The sequence below is a fragment of the Procambarus clarkii genome, chromosome 28 (assembly GCF_040958095.1).
Source record: "Procambarus clarkii isolate CNS0578487 chromosome 28, FALCON_Pclarkii_2.0, whole genome shotgun sequence".
Taxonomy (NCBI): Eukaryota; Metazoa; Arthropoda; class Malacostraca; order Decapoda; family Cambaridae; genus Procambarus; species Procambarus clarkii.
In genome coordinates, this window is record NC_091177.1 from 18298645 (window position 1) to 18312168 (window position 13524).

Below are 13524 nucleotides of genomic sequence, written 5' to 3' on the forward strand. Positions count from 1 at the left end.
TTTTTCGTACGAAACAAAATGCAAGAAAACTTGCTTAAAATGCAATATTACGCGAAATTCTGAGATTTGAAGGCCAAATCACGTATCGTGATACTACATGAAATAGTATCGAAATATTGGTAAAAACGAATATATTTACGTAAAATCACACTACATGAAAAACGTGAAAAAATCACTATTTTACCATATATGAGGATTTTAACTTCAAATCATAGAGCGAGGTTTCGTATTATTTAGATCCATGAAAAGACATATGACAATGTTGTTTCCAATACAAATGATAAAAAGCAATGTGTTTTCATTAGAATTAACAAAAATGTTCCTGATTTTCCGTTTATATTACCGATGGAAGATGTACACGAAAACCGCTCTTTTCCGGCTGAAACGTCGATATATGCAATAAAAACCGAACTTCTCCCCTCTTCAATATCCTACTCGGTACTTTAACGAGAAACAAATGGTTGATTGAAAATGAAGTATTTAAGGTTATTTTCTAATCAATTATGTGTTTGCATCATTTTTATCGTATATTTATTGAATTAATACCCATAGACTGAAAATTCACAAAAACGTGGAAAAACGGCAAAATATTGCCTAATTCGATGATATTTTGTTTAAATCACATAAAGGAAAAGGAGATGATAAACTTTAAAATATTGCTAAATTCGGTGATTTTTCGTACGAAACAAAATGCAAGAAAACTTGCTTAAAATGCAATATTACGCGAAATTCTGAGATTTGAAGGCCAAATCACATATCGTGATACTACATGAAATTGTATCGAAATATTCGTAAAAACGAATATATTTACGTAAAATAACACTACATGAAAAAAGTCACTATTTTACCATATATGAGGATTTTAACTTCAAATCATGGAGCGAGGTTTCGTATTATTTAGATCCAAGAAAAGACATATGACAATGTTGTTCAAATATACAAATGATAAAAACTAATGTGTTTTCATTAGAATTAACTAAAATGTTCCTGATTTTCCGTTTAAATTACCGATGGAAGATGTACACGAAAACTGCTCTATTCCGGCTGAAACGTCGATATATGCAATAAAAACAGAACTTCTCCCCTTTTCAATATCTTACTCAGTATTTTAACGAGAAACAAATAGTTGATTGAAAATGAAGTATTTAAGGTTATTATCTAATCAATTATGTGTTTGCATCATTTTTATCGTATATATAATGAATTAATACCCATAAACTAAAAATTAAAAAAAACGTGGAAAAACGGCAAAATATTGCCTAATTCGATGATATTTTGTTTAAATCACATAGAGGAAAAAGAGATGATAAACGTCAAAATATTGCTAAATTCGGTGATTTTTCGTACGAAACAAAATGCAAGAAAACTTGCTTAAAATGCAATATTATGCGACATTCTGAGATTTGAAGGCCAAGTCACATATCGTGATACTACATGAAATAGTATCGAAATATTGGTAAAAATTAATATATTTGCGTAATATCAAACTACATGATTAACGTGAAAAAGTCACTATTTTACCATATTTGAGGATTTTAACTTCAAATCATAGAGCGAGGTTTCGTATTATTTAGATATAAGAAAAGACATATGACAATGTTGTTTCCAATACAAATGATAAAAACCAATGTGTTTTCATTAGAATTAACTAAAATGTTCCTGATTTTCCGTTTATATTACCGATGGAAAATGTACACGAAAACCGCTCTATTCCGGCTGAAACGTCGATATATGCAATAAAAACAGAACTTCCCCCCTTTTCAATAACTTACTCAGTATTTTATCGAGAAACAAAAAGTTGATTGAAAATGAAGTATTTAAGGTTATTATCTAATCAGTTATGTGTTTGCATCATTTTTATCATATATATAATGAATTAATACCCATAAACTGAAAATTCATAAAAAAACCTGGAAAAACAGCAAAATATTGCCTAATTCGAATATATTATTTTTAAATCACATAGAGGAAAAGGGGATGATAAACGTCAAAATATTGCTAAATTCGATGATTTTTCGTACGAAACAAAATGCAAGAAAACTTGCTTAAAATGCAATATTATGCGACATTCTGAGATTTGAAGGTCAAATCACATATCGTGATACTACATGAAATAGTATCGAAATATTGGTAAAAATGAATATATTTACGTAAAATCACATTACATGAAAAAAGTCACTATTTTACCATATATGAGGATTTTAACTTCAAATCATAGAGCGAGGTTTCGTATTATTTAGATCCAAGAAAAGACATATGACAATGTTGTTTCCAATACAAATGATAAAAACCAATGTGTTTTCATTAGAATTAACTAAAATGTTCCTGATTTTCGGTTTTTATTACCGATGGAAAATGTACACGAAAACCGCTCTATTGCGGCTGAAACGTCGATATATGCAATAAAAACAGAACTTCTCCCCTTTTCAATATCGTACTCGGTATTTTAACGAGAAACAAATAGTTGATTGAAAATGAAGTATTTAAGGTTATTATCTAATCAATTATGTGTTTGCATCATTTTTATCGTATATATAATGAATTAATACCCATAAACTGAAAATTCAAAAAAACGTGGAAAAACGGCAAAATATTGCCTAATTCGAAGATATTTTGTTTAAATCACATAGAGGAAAAGGGGATGATAAACGTCAAAATATTGCTAAATTCGGTGATTTTTCGTACGAAACAAAATGCAAGAAAACTTGCTTAAAATGCAATATTATGCGACATTCTGAGATTTGAAGGCCAAATCACATATCCTGATACTACATGAAATAGTATCGAAATATTGGTAAAAATGAATATATTTACGTAATATCAAACTACATGATTAACGTGAAAAAGTCACTATTTTACCATATTTGAGGATTTTAACTTCAAATCATGGAGCGAGGTTTCGTATTATTTAGATCCAAGAAAAGACATATGACAATGTTGTTTCCAATACAAATGATAAAAACCAATGTGTTTTCATTAGAATTAACTAAAATGTTCCTGATTTTCGGTTTTTATTACCGATGGAAAATGTACACGAAAACCGCTCTATTCCGGCTGAAACGTCGATATATACAATAAAAACAGAACTTCTCCCCTTTTCAATATCTTACTCAGTATTTTAACGAGAAACAAATAGTTGATTGAAAATGAAGTATTTAAGGTTATTATCTAATCAATTATGTGTTTGCATCATTTTTTTCGTATATATAATGAATTAATACACATAAACTAAAAATTAAAAAAAAACGTGGAAAAACGGCAAAATATTGCCTAATTCGATGATATTTTGTTTAAATCACATAGAGGAAAAAGAGATGTTAAACGTCAAAATATTGCTAAATTCGGTGATTTTTCGTACGAAACAAAATGCAAGAAAACTTGCTTAAAATGCAATATTATGCGACATTCTGAGATTTGAAGGCCAAATCACATATCGTGATACTACATGAAATAGTATCGAAATATTGGTAAAAATAAATATATTTACGTAATATCAAACTACATGATTAACGTGAAAAAGTGACTATTTTACCATATATGAGGATTTTAACTTCAAATCATAGAGCGAGGTTTCGTATTATTTAGATCCAAGAAAAGACATATGACAATGTTGTTTCCAATACAAATGATAAAAACCAATGTGTTTTCATTAGAATTAACTAGAATGTTCCTGATTTTCCGTTTATATTACCGATGGAAGATGTACACGAAAACCGCTCTATTCCGGCTGAAACGTCGATATATGCAATAAAAACCGAACTTCTCCCCTCTTCAATATCCTACTCGGTATTTCAACGAGAAACAAATGGTTGATTGAAAATTAAGCATTTAAGGTTAATTTCTAATCAATTATGTGTTTGCATCATTTTTATCGTATATTTATTGAATTAATACCCATAGACTGAAAATTCACAAAAACGTGGAAAAACGGCAAAATATTGCCTAATTCGATGATATTTTGTTTAAATCACATAGAGGAAAAGGAGATGATAAACGTCAAAATATTGCTAAATTCTGTGATTTTTCGTACGAAACAAAATGCAAGAAAACTTGCTTAAAATGCTATATTACGCGAAATTCTGAGATTTGAAGGGCAAATCACATATCGTGATACTACATGAAATAGTATCGAAATATTCGTAAAAACGAATATATTTACGTAAAATAACACTACATGAAAATAGTCACTATTTTACCATATATGAGGATTTTAACTTCAAATCATGGAGCGAGGTTTCGTATTATTTAGATCCAAGAAAAGACATATGACAATGTTGTTCAAATATACAAATGATAAAAACCAATGTGTTTTCATTAGAATTAACTAAAATGTTCCTGATTTTCCGTTTAAATTACCGATGGAAGATGTACACGAAAACCGCTCTATTCCGGCTGAAACGTCGATATATGCAATAATAACAGAACTTCTCCCCTTTTCAATATCTTACTCAGTATTTTAACGAGAAACAAATAGTTGATTGAAAATGAAGTATTTAAAGTTATTATCTAACCAATTATGTGTTTGCATCATTTTTATCGTATATATAAAGAATTAATACGCATAAACTAGAAATTCAAAAAAACGTGGAAAAACGGCAAAATATTGCCTAATTCGATGATATTTTGTTTAAATCACATAGAGGAAAAAGAGATGATAAACGTCGAAATATTGCTAAATTCGGTGATTTTTCGTACGAAACAAAATGCAAGAAAACTTGCTTAAAATGCAATATTATGCGACATTCTGAGATTTGAAGGCCAAATCACATATCGTGATACTACATGAAATAGTATCGAAATATTGGTAAAAATTAATATATTTGCGTAATATCAAACTGCATGATTAACGTGAAAAAGTCACTATTTTACCATATATGAGGATTTTAACTTCCAATCATAGAGCGAGGTTTCGTATTATTTAGATCCAAGAAAAGACATATGACAATGTTGTTTCCAATACAAATGATAAGAACCAATGTGTTTTCATTAGAATTAACTAAAATGTTCCTGATTTTCCGTTTATATTACCGATGGAAGATGTACACGAAAACCGCTCTATTCCGGCTGAAACGTCGATATATGCAATAAAAACCGAACTTCTCCCCTCTTCAATATCCTACTCGGTATTTCAACGAGAAACAAATGGTTGTTTGAAAATGAAGTATTTAAGGTTATTTTCTAATCAATTATGTGTTTGCATCATTTGTATCGTATATTTATTGAATTAATACCCATAGACTGAAAATTCACAAAACTTGGAAAAACGGCAAAATGTTGCCTAATTCGATGATATTTTGTTTATTCCCATAAAGGAAAAGGAGATGATAAACGTCAAAATATTGCTAAATTCGAGGATTTTTCGTACGAAATAAAATGGAAGAAAACTTGCTTAAAATGCAATATTACGCGAAATTCTGAGATTTGAAGGCCAAATCACGTATCGTGATACTACATGAAATAGAATCGAAATATTGGTTAAAACGAATATATTTACGTAAAATCACACTACATGAAAAACGTGAAAAATCACTATTTTACCATATATGAGGATTTTAACTTCAAATCATAGAGCGAGGTTTCGGATTATTTAGATCCAAGAAAAGATATATGACAATGTTGTTTCCAATACAAATGATAAAAACCAATGTGTTTTCATTAGAATTAACTAAAATGTTCCTGAATTTCCGTTTATATTACCGATGGAAAATGTACACGAAAACCGCTCTATTCCGGCTGAAACGTCGATATATGCAATAAAAGCAGAACTTCCCCCTTTTTCAATAACTTACTCAGTATTTTATCGAGAAACAAATAGTTGATTGAAAATGAAGTATTTAAGGTTATTATCTAATCAATTATGTGTTTACATCATTTTTATCGTATATATAATGAATTAATACCCATAAACTGAAAATTAAAAAAAAACGTGGAAAAACAGCAAAATATTGCCTAATTCGATGATATTTTGTTTAAATCACATAGAGGAAAAGGGGATGATAAACGTCAAAATATTGCTAAATTCGATGATTTTTCGTACGAAACAAAATGCAAGAAAACTTGCTTAAAATGCAATATTATGCGACATTCTGAGATTTGAAGGCCAAATCACATATCGTGATACTACATGAAATAGTATCGAAATATTGGTAAAAATGAATATATTTACGTAAAATCACACTACATGAAAAACGTGAAAAAAGTCACTATTTTACCAAATATGAGGATTTTAACTTCAAATCATAGAGCGAGGTTTCGTATTATTTAGATCCAAGAAAAGACATATGACAATGTTGTTCAAATATACAAATGATAAAAACCAATGTGTTTTCATTAGAATTAACTAAAATGTTCCTGATTTTCCGTTTAAATTACCGATGGAAGATGTACACGAAAACCGCTCTATTCCGGCTGAAACGTCGATATATGCAATAATAACAGAACTTCTCCCCTTTTCAATATCTTACTCAGTATTTTAACGAGAAACAAATAGTTGATTGAAAATGAAGTATTTAAAGTTATTATCTAACCAATTATGTGTTTGCATCATTTTTATCGTATATATAAAGAATTAATACGCATAAACTAGAAATTCAAAAAAACGTGGAAAAACGGCATAATATTGCCTAATTCGATGATATTTTGTTTAAATCACATAGAGGAAAAAGAGATGATAAACGTCGAAATATTGCTAAATTCGGTGATTTTTCGTACGAAACAAAATGCAAGAAAACTTGCTTAAAATGCAATATTATGCGACATTCTGAGATTTGAAGGCCAAATCACATATCGTGATACTACATGAAATAGTATCGAAATATTGGTAAAAATTAATATATTTGCGTAATATCAAACTGCATGATTAACGTGAAAAAGTCACTATTTTACCATATATGAGGATTTTAACTTCAAATCATAGAGCGAGGTTTCGTATTATTTAGATCCAAGAAAAGACATATGACAATGTTGTTTCCAATACAAATGATAAAAACCAATGTGTTTTCATTAGAATTAACTAAAATGTTCCTGATTTTCCGTTTATATTACCGATCGAATATGTACACGAAAACCGCTCTATTCCGGATGAAACGTCGATATATGCAATAAAAACCGAACTTCTCCCCTCTTCAATATCCTACTCGGTATTTCAACGAGAAACAAATGGTTGTTTGAAAAAGAAGTATTTAAGGTTATTTTCTAATCAATTATGTGTTTGCATCATTTGTATCGTATATTTATTGAATTAATACCCATAGACTGAAAATTCACAAAACTTGGAAAAACGGCAAAATGTTGCCTAATTCGATGATATTTTGTTTATTCCCATAAAGGAAAAGGAGATGATAAACGTCAAAATATTGCTAAATTCGAGGATTTTTCGTACGAAATAAAATGCAAGAAAACTTGCTTAAAATGCAATATTACGCGAAATTCTGAGATTTGAAGGCCAAATCACGTATCGTGATACTACATGAAATAGATTCGAAATATTGGTTAAAACGAATATATTTACGTAAAATAACACTACATGAAAAACGTGAAAAATCACTATTTTACCATATATGAGGATTTTAACTTCAAATCATAGAGCGAGGTTTCGGATTATTTAGATCCAAGAAAAGACATATGACAATGTTGTTTCCAATACAAATGATAAAAACCAATGTGTTTTCATGAGAATTAACTAAAATGTTCCTGAATTTCCGTTTATATTACCGATGGAAAATGTACACGAAAACCGCTCTATTCCGGCTGAAACGTCGATATATGCAATAAAAACAGAACTTCCCCCCTTTTCAATAACTTACTCAGTATTTTATCGAGAAACAAATAGTTGATTGAAAATGAAGTATTTAAGGTTATTATCTTATCAATTATGTGTTTACATCATTTTTATCGTATATATAATGAATTAATACCCATAAACTGAAAATTAAAAAAAAACGTGGAAAAACAGCAAAATATTGCCTAATTCGATGATATTTTGTTTAAATCACATAGAGGAAAAGGGGATGATAAACGTCAAAATATTGCTAAATTCGATGATTTTTCGTACGAAACAAAATGCAAGAAAACTTGCTTAAAATGCAATATTATGCGACATTCTGAGATTTGAAGGCCAAATCACATATCGTGATACTACATGAAATAGTATCGAAATATTGGTAAAAATGAATATATTTACGTAAAATCACACTACATGAAAAACGTGAAAAAAGTCACTATTTTACCATATATGAGGATTTTAACTTCAAATCATAGAGCGAGGTTTCCTATTATTTAGATCCAAGAAAAGACATATGACAATGTTGTTTCCAATACAAATGATAAAAACCAATGTGTTTTCATTAGAATTAACTAAAATGTTCCTGATTTTCCGTTTATATTACCGATGGAAGATGTACACGAAAACCGCTCTATTCCGGCTGAAACGTCGATATATGCAATAAAAACAGAACTTCTCCCCTTTTCAATATTTTACTCAGTATTTTAACGAGAAACAAATAGTTGATTGAAAATGAAGTATTTAAGGTTATTATCTAATCAATTATGTGTTTGCATCATTTTTATCGTATATATAATGAATTAATACCCATAAACTAAAAATTAAAAAAAAACGTGGAAAAACGGCAAAATATTGCCTAATTCGATGATATTTTGTTTAAATCACATAGAGGAAAAAGAGATGATAAACGTCGAAATATTGCTAAATTCGGTGATTTTTCGTACGAAACAAAATGCAAGAAAACTTGCTTAAAATGCAATATTATGCGACATTCTGAGATTTGAAGGCCAAATCACATATCGTGATACTACATGAAATAGTATCGAAATATTGGTAAAAATGAATATATTTACGTAATATCAAACTACATGATTAACGTGAAAAAGTCACTATTTTACCATATATGAGGATTTTAACTTCAAATCATAGAGCGAGGTTTCGTATTATTTAGATCCAAGAAAAGACATATGACAATGTTGTTTCCAATACAAATGATAAAAACCAATGTGTTTTCATTAGAATTAACTAAAATGTTCCTGATTTTCCGTTTATATTACCGATGGAAGATGTACACGAAAACCGCTCTATTCCGGCTGAAACGTCGATATATGCAATAAAAACCGAACTTCTCCCCTCTTCAATATCCTACTCGGTATTTCAACGAGAAACAAATGGTTGATTGAAAATGAAGTATTTAAGGTTAATTTCTAATCAATTATGTGTTTGCATCATTTTTATCGTATATTTATTGAATTAATACCCATAGACTGAAAATTCACAAAAACGTGGAAAAACGGCAAAATATTGCCTAATTCGATGATATTTTGTTTAAATCACATAGAGGAAAAGGAGATGATAAACGTCAAAATATTGCTAAATTCGGTGATTTTTCGTACGAAACAAAATGCAAGAAAACTTGCTTAAAATGCTATATTACGCGAAATTCTGAGATTTGAAGGGCATATCACATATCGTGATACTACATGAAATAGTATCGAAATATTCGTAAAAACGAATATATTTACGTAAAATAACACTACATGAAAATAGTCACTATTTTACCATATATGAGGATTTTAACTTCAAATCATGGAGCGAGGTTTCGTATTATTTAGATCCAAGAAAAGACATATGACAATGTTGTTCAAATATACAAATGATAAAAACCAATGTGTTTTCATTAGAATTAACTAAAATGTTCCTGATTTTCCGTTTAAATTACCGATGGAAGATGTACACGAAAACCGCTCTATTCCGGCTGAAACGTCGATATATGCAATAATAACAGAACTTCTCCCCTTTTCAATATCTTACTCAGTATTTTAACGAGAAACAAATAGTTGATTGAAAATGAAGTATTTAAAGTTATTATCTAACCAATTATGTGTTTGCATCATTTTTATCGTATATATAAAGAATTAATACGCATAAACTAGAAATTCAAAAAAACGTGGAAAAACGGCAAAATATTGCCTAATTCGATGATATTTTGTTTAAATCACATAGAGGAAAAAGAGATGATAAACGTCGAAATATTGCTAAATTCGGTGATTTTTCGTACGAAACAAAATGCAAGAAAACTTGCTTAAAATGCAATATTATGCGACATTCTGAGATTTGAAGGCCAAATCACATATCGTGATACTACATGAAATAGTATCGAAATATTGGTAAAAATTAATATATTTGCGTAATATCAAACTGCATGATTAACGTGAAAAAGCCACTATTTTACCATATATGAGGATTTTAACTTCAAATCATAGAGCGAGGTTTCGTATTATTTAGATCCAAGAAAAGACATATGACAATGTTGTTTCCAATACAAATGATAAGAACCAATGTGTTTTCATTAGAATTAACTAAAATGTTCCTGATTTTCCGTTTATATTACCGATGGAAGATGTACACGAAAACCGCTCTATTCCGGCTGAAACGTCGATATATGCAATAAAAACCGAACTTCTCCCCTCTTCAATATCCTACTCGGTATTTCAACGAGAAACAAATGGTTGTTTGAAAATGAAGTATTTAAGGTTATTTTCTAATCAATTATGTGTTTGCATCATTTGTATCGTATATTTATTGAATTAATACCCATAGACTGAAAATTCACAAAACTTGGAAAAACGGCAAAATGTTGCCTAATTCGATGATATTTTGTTTATTCCCATAAAGGAAAAGGAGATGATAAACGTCAAAATATTGCTAAATTCGAGGATTTTTCGTACGAAATAAAATGCAAGAAAACTTGCTTAAAATGCAATATTACGCGAAATTCTGAGATTTGAAGGCCAAATCACGTATCGTGATACTACATGAAATAGAATCGAAATATTGGTTAAAACGAATATATTTACGTAAAATCACACTACATGAAAAACGTGAAAAATCACTATTTTACCATATATGAGGATTTTAACTTCAAATCATAGAGCGAGGTTTCGGATTATTTAGATCCAAGAAAAGACATATGACAATGTTGTTTCCAATACAAATGATAAAAACCAATGTGTTTTCATTAGAATTAACTAAAATGTTCCTGAATTTCCGTTTATATTACCGATGGAAAATGTACACGAAAACCGCTCTATTCCGGCTGAAACGTCGATATATGCAATAAAAGCAGAACTTCCCCCCTTTTCAATAACTTACTCAGTATTTTATCGAGAAACAAATAGTTGATTGAAAATGAAGTATTTAAGGTTATTATCTAATCAATTATGTGTTTACATCATTTTTATCGTATATATAATGAATTAATACCCATAAACTGAAAATTAAAAAAAAAACGTGGAAAAACAGCAAAATATTGCCTAATTCGATGATATTTTGTTTAAATCACATAGAGGAAAAGGGGATGATAAACGTCAAAATATTGCTAAATTCGATGATTTTTCGTACGAAACAAAATGCAAGAAAACTTGCTTAAAATGCAATATTATGCGACATTCTGAGATTTGAAGGCCAAATCACATATCGTGATACTACATGAAATAGTATCGAAATATTGGTAAAAATGAATATATTTACGTAAAATCACACTACATGAAAAACGTGAAAAAAGTCACTATTTTACCATATATGAGGATTTTAACTTCAAATCATAGAGCGAGGTTTCCTATTATTTAGATCCAAGAAAAGACATATGACAATGTTGTTTCCAATACAAATGATAAAAACCAATGTGTTTTCATTAGAATTAACTAAAATGTTCCTGATTATCCGTTTATATTACCGATGGAAGATGTACACGAAAACCGCTCTATTCCGGCTGAAACGTCGATATATGCAATAAAAACAGAACTTCTCCCCTTTTCAATATTTTACTCAGTATTTTAACGAGAAACAAATAGTAGATTGAAAATGAAGTATTTAAGGTTATTATCTAATCAATTATGTGTTTGCATCATTTTTATCGTATATATAATGAATTAATACCCATAAACTAAAAATTAAAAAAAAACGTGGAAAAACGGCAAAATATTGCCTAATTCGATGATATTTTGTTTAAATCACATAGAGGAAAAAGAGATGATAAACGTCGAAATATTGCTAAATTCGGTGATTTTTCGTACGAAACAAAATGCAAGAAAACTTGCTTAAAATGCAATATTATGCGACATTCTGAGATTTGAAGGCCAAATCACATATCGTGATACTACATGAAATAGTATCGAAATATTGGTAAAAATGAATATATTTACGTAATATCAAACTACATGATTAACGTGAAAAAGTCACTATTTTACCATATATGAGGATTTTAACTTCAAATCATAGAGCGAGGTTTCGTATTATTTAGATCCAAGAAAAGACATATGACAATGTTGTTTCCAATACAAATGATAAAAACCAATGTGTTTTCATTAGAATTAACTAAAATGTTCCTGATTTTCCGTTTATATTACCGATGGAAGATGTACACGAAAACCGCTCTATTCCGGCTGAAACGTCGATATATGCAATAAAAACCGAACTTCTCCCCTCTTCAATATCCTACTCGGTATTTCAACGAGAAACAAATGGTTGATTGAAAATGAAGTATTTAAGGTTAATTTCTAATCAATTATGTGTTTGCATCATTTTTATCGTATATTTATTGAATTAATACCCATAGACTGAAAATTCACAAAAACGTGGAAAAACGGCAAAATATTGCCTAATTCGATGATATTTTGTTTAAATCACATAGAGGAAAAGGAGATGATAAACGTCAAAATATTGCTAAATTCGGTGATTTTTCGTACGAAACAAAATGCAAGAAAACTTGCTTAAAATGCTATATTACGCGAAATTCTGAGATTTGAAAAGGCAAATCACATATCGTGATACTACATGAAATAGTATCGAAATATTCGTAAAAACGAATATATTTACGTAAAATAACACTACATGAAAATAGTCACTATTTTACCATATATGAGGATTTTAACTTCAAATCATGGAGCGAGGTTTCGTATTATTTAGATCCAAGAAAAGACATATGACAATGTTGTTTCCAATACAAATGATAAAAAACAATGTGTTTTCATTAGAATTAACTAAAATGTTCCTGATTTTCCGTTTATATTACAGATGGAAGATGTACATGTAAAACCGCTCGAATCCGGCTGAAACGTCGATATACGCAATAAAAACCGAACTTCTCCCCTCTTCAAAATCCTACTCAGTATTTTAATGAGAAACAAATGGTTGATTGAAAATGAAGTATTTAAGGTTATTTTCTAATCAATTATGTGTTTGCATCATTTGTATCGTATATTTATTGAATTAATACCCATAGACTGAAAATTCACAAAAACGTGGAAAAACGGCAAAATATTGCCTAATTCGATGATATTTTGTTTAAATCACATAGAGGAAAAAGAGATGATAAACGTCAAAATATTGCTAAATTCGGTGATTTTTCGTACGAAACAAAATGCAAGAAAACTTGCTTAAAATGCAATATTATGCGACATTCTGAGATTTGAAGGCCAAGTCACATATCGTGATACTACATGAAATAGTATCGAAAT